This window comes from Ctenocephalides felis, unplaced genomic scaffold (assembly GCF_003426905.1).
Source record: "Ctenocephalides felis isolate EL2017-DRISC unplaced genomic scaffold, ASM342690v1 CF-g0.4_SCAFFOLD_01886, whole genome shotgun sequence".
Lineage (NCBI taxonomy): Eukaryota > Metazoa > Arthropoda > Insecta > Siphonaptera > Pulicidae > Ctenocephalides > Ctenocephalides felis.
In genome coordinates, this window is record NW_020538040.1 from 12,136,931 (window position 1) to 12,144,863 (window position 7,933).

Here is a 7,933-nt window from a genome sequence, read left to right on the forward strand (position 1 = left end):
ATGAGCAGTTGTGAAAATTATTCTTAATGTTGTCACTTTTTAGAAGGCCCTCAATTGGCCTATCTATTTATTGATTTTTTATTAAAATTTATTCAATACTGATCACATATTTTTAATTTGACAACCCAGCGATCAACTACTATTTTTAATGTATAAGCTATATACAGGGCTATATGCATCCCAGAACTCAACGTCAAGACAAAAACGGGGTGATAGTATCGTTAAAAAAATAGAAAAAAAAATATCTCACTTTTTTTGAAAATTATGAGCTGTGTTAAGTGGCTTTGGCCAAACGGTGATTATTTTTTTGTTCATCATGGTTAATTATTATTATTGTTATTCATTTAAACTTTGCAACCGTAACCACAAATAACATTTCTAGGACCGCAGTCAAAAATTATGACACAATTGCCTCAAATTTTTAAGAATTAAAACTTTCTGTTAAACCATAAATTTAAAATTTTTCAGAATTGGTCGACTTTGAAAGGCAGTCTTTAAAAATGTACTAAAGTGTTTTGGCTTGTAAGATGGTAAAATCCATGATTGTTTCATAATCTAATAATTTGAGCAAAAAAAAATAAAAACTTAGATATTTATTTATAACAGTATTGACGTATATGTGTTGATGCAATGCCCACGAAAAGATGATCATGAATCTTTGGTATATGTAATCCCAAGTTGAAATTTCATATCATACTGCTTGATATCGAGCTGGCAGAAGTTGGGATCGTTCTAAATCCTTCAATATGTATGAGGATTTGTTTGTTACAGAGGCCAAAACAAAAATCATTTGCCAAATTTGATATATAACCTTCGACATCAAAAGAAATGGATCTAACTTTTGCAATCCAGTTGGCACATGTTTTCTGCATTGATTACTAATTAAATAATTAAAAAAATATAAAATACCAATAAAATCATTTAATATCTTTATTTGTTCTGTATTATATCCTGTACAGAATATTTCACTTATCAAAACAGATCCGATCATAAACATTTAATGTGTTTTCTCACATTACTTGCTTGGTTTTATTTTTTGTTCATGGCCGTAAAGATGGCCAGTTAGTGTTCTTAGAAACCAATAAGCTTCTCTAAGAAATTGAGTCATTATTCACTGATTGGATTTGAAAAGTTATGTTTTTGCGATGAAGATCTCATAAGCACATACATATGTAAAGGATACCAGGGAGGATTTTTTTATTATCTCTTTTATTTACAATAGTCGGCCGAAAAGGGACATTGTATACTACAAGGAGGAAAATTTAATGATGATTATAAAATTGGTATTTGGAAAAGGTATATATTGGATTGATATCAAATGAACCTAGATGTATGTGGCATTTTGCTACGTTGCAAAAATTTCTAGTCTAAGTCTAATGTGCACCTTTTGAGAATTAAGATTCTGCAATTGTGATGATGGATTTTTTAAATTTTGACCTACGAACAACTCATTTTTTTTTGATGATTTTGATAATAAAAGCACTTTTCTGTAGGTCTATAATATTAAGATGATCAGCACAATTGTTTCGCACAAAATCGATTCAGGATTTTTTGCTAAATCCAGAATTTTTGCAAAATTATAAAGAAATGTCTCGGCCAATCGTCACGCAAAAATAAATAACGCGGGTTCTTGTCCATTTAAACTTTTTGAAATCGGTTTAGTTGCTTTTCGAGAAAACGCCGAGAAAACGTTCAGAAGGACTTGAAATATCGAGAAAGCACACTATTAGCAAATCATATTTTCTGAAAAAAAAAACAAACTTTTCTTCAGAAAGACTTACGAATAAGTAAGCTCTATAAGATTAAACTTACTTTGTATTTAAATGCACTCAAATATTTAATACTGAAGACCAGAACAAAATTATTTTTTTAAGCAGTTGAATTTGAAAAAAAACCTAACGTGGTGCATTTTTGACATCAGAATAGTTGGATTTTCATACTGTTTTCTTTTATTCAACATTACTTTATTTGTTTTTGACTTGAATCAAATTTTGGTGAAAAGGCAAAATTTGGCATTAATACATCAATGGAATACTATTTTAAATTCACTCTATATTTAAAAGGATTTCATTAAATAGTACTTCCTAGAAAAAGTTGCACAATTTTAGATACAAGCTACTCTAAACCCACATTAACCCTTTTCACTCGCGAATCCGAGATTTGTATGTATTTTGCTGCCGGAGCGGCGGCATCCGAGTGGAAAGGGTTAATTGTGTGAGAAAAGTAAGTGTAAAATTTGCACTTATTCTGCATATAATAAACTGACTCACAAGAATAAAATTATTTTTTGGCTATGATTTTTTTTTGTTTGGCTATAACATTAATTTATTTTAAATCAAGTATCTAGGTGTTTTGATTTATTTTTATTAGAACTTTTAGTGGGCTTATTTCTTTTGTCTTTAGTAATTTATGAAAATCTAGTAAGCTTGTTTCTCTTGTCTTTAGTAATTTCAAGAGGTTTTGTCATTTATAAAGAAAATTTTAAATTTTTAAATTGTATGGCAGATCTCCGAATAGTTTATTTTGGAGAAATATAAGTATTCGTAACATTCATTCAATACACATTCAATAATTATTTATTTAAATTGACGAGATTTAATCCTAAAAAATTTGATTTGAAGATACTCGAATATTCTAATAAAATACTGTCTTACATATCTCCAATGTGTTTCTTGGCGTAACGGTTGAGACGACTACCTCGTGAGTTCGAACCCTGACTCTGGATAACCTGATATCATGCAATAGTGATATCAATTTTTATTTGAAAATATAGATCAAAAATATGTTTCTAATTGACTAGTTCGGGCACTGCGGTGTGAAGTGGCAATGGGAAATCGCTCACACTATTTTTCTCTAAATTGTGTTAGAATTTAAATGCAGCTCATGAACTTGTCCTAGGGCAGTACTACCCATTATTTATTATTCTATGTCCAATGTTGAAATTCAAATTTGAATCAAGAGTGACTAGACATCCTTTGCATATTGTCCATAACATAATAGTAAAGTACCTTTTTTGAATAAAAATATTTTAAATATTTCATTTTCTACCCTGATTTTCCCTATAAATGGATATTCGTCTGTAATATTTTAACTTAATAAATAAGGATTTCAATTCGACGTGTGCTCAAATGTGAGTTTCAACCGTTTTACGGTCCACGCCGATGCATTAGCATATAGAAGACATCTTCTGACATTTCGAGAATTACATAAGTCACATTCCTAATTTTATATTCATTTAGATTATGCCGACTGCCAACTGGCATTTTGCATAATTCAATAAACCAACACACGTTTTTAATAGAAATCACACCTAGTCGAAAATAAAATTCGAAACGAAAAATACATATGGTATTGGACTGATGCTTGTATTACAATAAATCTTTTAATGCGATTGATTTTATTAATAAGACGTGGATTATATTTTATTTGAATTTTTATTTGAAACTTTCGGCATTCCATGTTTTCTATTCTGACACAAAATTTTCGTTCTTAACTACTTAACAAAAACTTGAAAGGAATTAGTTTCAAAGAACTAAATATGAAGACGTTGCTGCTTGTAAATTTTAAATCTTTTTTTAATTACATATTAACATTACTATATATATTTCATTGATAATTACTATTTTTTGTATTATAAAAACAGATTGTAATTGAATCTTAAGAAATAAAAAAAATATATATTTATTATGAAAATCACTAACTTGTACTTTCCATGTTCGAAGAAAGTTAAGTTGAACTAACGAACAAAAATTTGCTCTTCATATGGAAATCGAATTTTGGTATTAAAAGCGATTTTAAAAATGATATAGCTCTTGGTGAGAAAATTTATCTTTTTATATTATAGTTTCAATAAAATATCATTTGTATATAATCTTACTAATGCAACATTTGTTCGTCTATCCATTTTTCGCCCAATTTAAGACATTTTGTTCTAGAAATCAAGTCTAATTTAAATCTAAATTTTATTATATCTAAAGAACTTTTTGAAAATTATGAAGGAAAACTAACATTTATGCAAAAATTAGTTGCTTTTTTTAAAAATTAGATGGTCTAATAACAAAAAGAATTAAACTAGTTGTAAGGGGTATTTTGCCTTGAGGCGATTTGCATAATCTTGGCGATACGTGCGAATAATTGATTTAAACAATTATAATTTGTTTTTTTTTATGATCTACCTGTTAACCTGTCCACTTATCTATTTTTTTAGCTATCTACCTGTCTACTTGCTTACCTGTCTACTTTTCTACTCGTTTTCCTATCTACCTGTATACCTGCCTACCTGCTTACCAATAATTTTCTTTGTATAGGATTCAATAATAATGATTTGTAAAGAGCATATTTGACCAATAAAAGTCAGTTTTATCATTTTTTTCTGCATCTCTAAAGCTGCTGAATCTGCTTTCAAAACTGTAATCAATGCTTTTATTCCAGCGGTTTCCAACCTGTGGGGCGCGCCCCCTCTATTATCGACAATATAAAGAATAAACAAAATTAATGAGTTTTATGCATATTTTTACATAATATTGCATATTAATTTGCAGTCTGATAATATCAGTTAAGTATTTATAAAATTAAAGTGTTGAAAAAATTAAGGGGGGCGCAACAATATTTTTTATTAGAGCAGGAGGACGCGGTGCAAAAATGGTTGGAAAACCACTGCTTTATTTCGTCAACACGAGTAAAATGAATTTTGAATCATTCTAGAGGTCTAGTATTTATTTTTTACCTGATTTTAAAAAAAAATCAAAAATTTTTCAAAAAAACAGAAAATTTATGTTTATTTTAAGTACTAAAAATATACTTGATGTTGAGTGGTGGGTGGTAGGATAATTCTAAATTTCAATGGAAAATTAACATTTATTTTAAGTACTAAAAATATAATTGATGTAGAGTGGTGGGTGGTGGGATAATTCTCAATTTAAACATAAAATTAACGTTTTTTTAAGTACTAAAAATATAATTGATGTTGAGTGGTGGGTGGTGGGATAATTCTAAATTTAAACAGAAAATTAACGTTTATTTTAAGTACTAAAAATATAATTGATGTTGAGTGGTGGATGGTGGGATAATTCTAAATTTAAACAGAAAATTAACGTTTATTTTAAGTACTAAAAATATAATTGATGTTGAGTGGTAGGGGGTGGGATAATTCTCAACTTAAACAGAAAATTAACGTTTATTTTAAGTACTAAAAATATAATTGATATTGAGTGGTGGGTGGTGGGATAATTCTAAATTTAAACAGAAAATTAACGTTTATTTTAAGTACTAAAAATATAATTGATGTTGAGTGGTGGATGGTGGGATAATTCTAAATTTAGACAAAAAATTAACTTTTATTTTAAGTACTAAAAATGCACGTGATGTTGAGTGGAGGGTGGTGGGATAATCTTAACATCACCACGAATTACCAAGAGGGAGGTAGGGATTTAAAAATCTCTAAAAATCGATAACGTTATTAATGTACGCCCCCTAATCAGTACATCTTCCCATTAATAGGAATCGAAAGCGTTTTGAATAATTCAAATCGGTTGATCGGATCCCGGAAACGTCGACGAAAAATTATATTCGTACCTACATACTACACACACATACATACATTCATTTTTCTAAGGTATGCCAAAATGTTCAGAAACCTCTGAAACGTAAAGAATGCAAAAATTTTCATTTTCGATTTTTTTGCGGTCACTATAACTTACTCTGCAAGAAGTTAATAATAAATAAAGTGATAATTTATATTTCAAATAAAATTATTTGAATTGAACTAAAAATGAGTTTTAAATATCACCAGCTTAATTGATATGACTGCTATCACTAAAAACCATATTATATTATCTATAATTTATGTATATTAATTTCCCTCGTTCAATAAATTCACTTATTTCCATTGCATATTACTTCTCTAAAAATTCCAATCAAATTACAAAATAATGTCTCCGAGCTAATATAAATCTGCATAAGTCAACTTATGCAAGTGTGTCATATGAAAATCTTTGAAGAATTATTCAAATAAAATGTATATAAACAATCTTGTACCGTTATGTCGATATGGCAAAGCTTTACATTTACAACATTAACATTAACAATATCTATACTAACACTAGTTAATAATAAAACTGTATACTGAATAGTGTCGAATAATTAGTTTGCGAGTGTTAGTTGGTCGCTCTAAGTAGTAAGTAGTATGAACTAACTAAGAAGTGAACGCAAGGCCGACGGCATGGCGAGGTAAAAGCGAAATGTCATACACCTATATTATAAATGGATAAATATCGAGATACGGCGACGACTGACGCGAATAAAACGACGATTCCGTTTCAGATTCAGATTCAGATCGTTGAATTATTACCGACGACGTAATTTAAAAAACACTTCAATATTATACTACGACCAAATCTTTCAAAGACTTCAAAAAAAATTCTACGCGATGTTCTCTCTGCTCGAAATACGTGCCTACATGGCTCCTTCGCCAAGTTGCAAATGTCCCACACAATAAATGAGAAATAAACAATATAGCATAAAACAATAAAACAAAAATAAAATGTCACCCAATATATTAGGAAATCAACTGTATAATAGTCCAGTCATTTAATCTTAAATTAGGTAAGAATCTCGGAATCGAGATACCCAGCTGTAAGTCTGTAAATACTTGTATATTGACACCCTTAAAGTTGTCTCAAAACCTACATATGGTATTGAAAACCCTACCGACAATTTTAGGGTGTTAATATACAAGTATTTATAGACTTAAGCTGAGTATTTCGAATTCCGAGGTGAACTTACCTAATGACTGGACTATAATACCACATATCATCATAGATTGAAGAGATCATTACTGAATAGTGGAATAAGTTAAGTTAGTTCTATGTAGAAATTATTAACTTTCAGATTAAAATTATAGTAATGGCCCGAAAATCGAAAATGAAATTTTTGCATATCTTCACGTTTAGGAGGTTTCTGAACATTTGGCATACCTCAGAAAAAATAGATGTGTGTGTATATGTATGGGTGGATACAATTTTTGTCGACGTTTTAGAGAGTATCGCTAAACCGATTTGAATGATTGAAAAAGCAATCGTTTGCAACTGATGGGAGATGAGTTCTGGTTAGTTTTTAGGAAAGGTCTGTCCAGCAGTTTCGGAAATACGGAGCAAAGAGCGCAGAAAATTGATACTCGCTTTTTGAAAGAACGGAGTATCCAATTTGAATGATAGAAAAATCACTCAATTCGTAATAACAAGGAGAAGTGGTGATTAGTTTTTTTTGGCAAAGGCAGTTCTAGTTGTTTCAGAGATACAGGCTAAATGTGCAAAAAATTGCAGTTTTAAGAGAACTAAGTATTCAATTTGAATGATTCAAAGAAGTTCTGCTTTTGTGGACAAAACTATTGCTTTTGGGAAATGAAAAAAAAAACTTTTTTTTATTATTTTTTTTAATTTTCAAAAAATATTTTTTGAATATCGAAAATAATTTGAATTTTAATTTTAATTCTAGCTAAAGTTCTAATTCTCACTTATATATACTTCAAATAAATAACTGGGTAAACTTTTAAGAGTTTCTTTTTTCACTACCTACAATCTAATATTCTAATTACTGAATGTCTCCTAGAGACATATTGGAATTTATATGGTAATAAAAAAAAACCTAAATATTATATAAATCGCAAAATACTTTGTTACTTTTAATGGCCTCGACCCAATGGGTCATTCAACCATCATATTCCTTCATTTACTTTTTTACATACTTTTTAACTTCCCATAGGGTAAGTATGGTAGTCGTCCAAAAAACGAAAATGAAAGTGTATGCAAATCTGTTTTAGAGGTTTCTGAACATTTTGTCATACCTTAAAGAAATTGATGTGTTTGTGTATGTAGTATGTATGGATACCGTTTTTTATTCTCGTTTTCGGACACAAAGATCAACCGATTTGAAA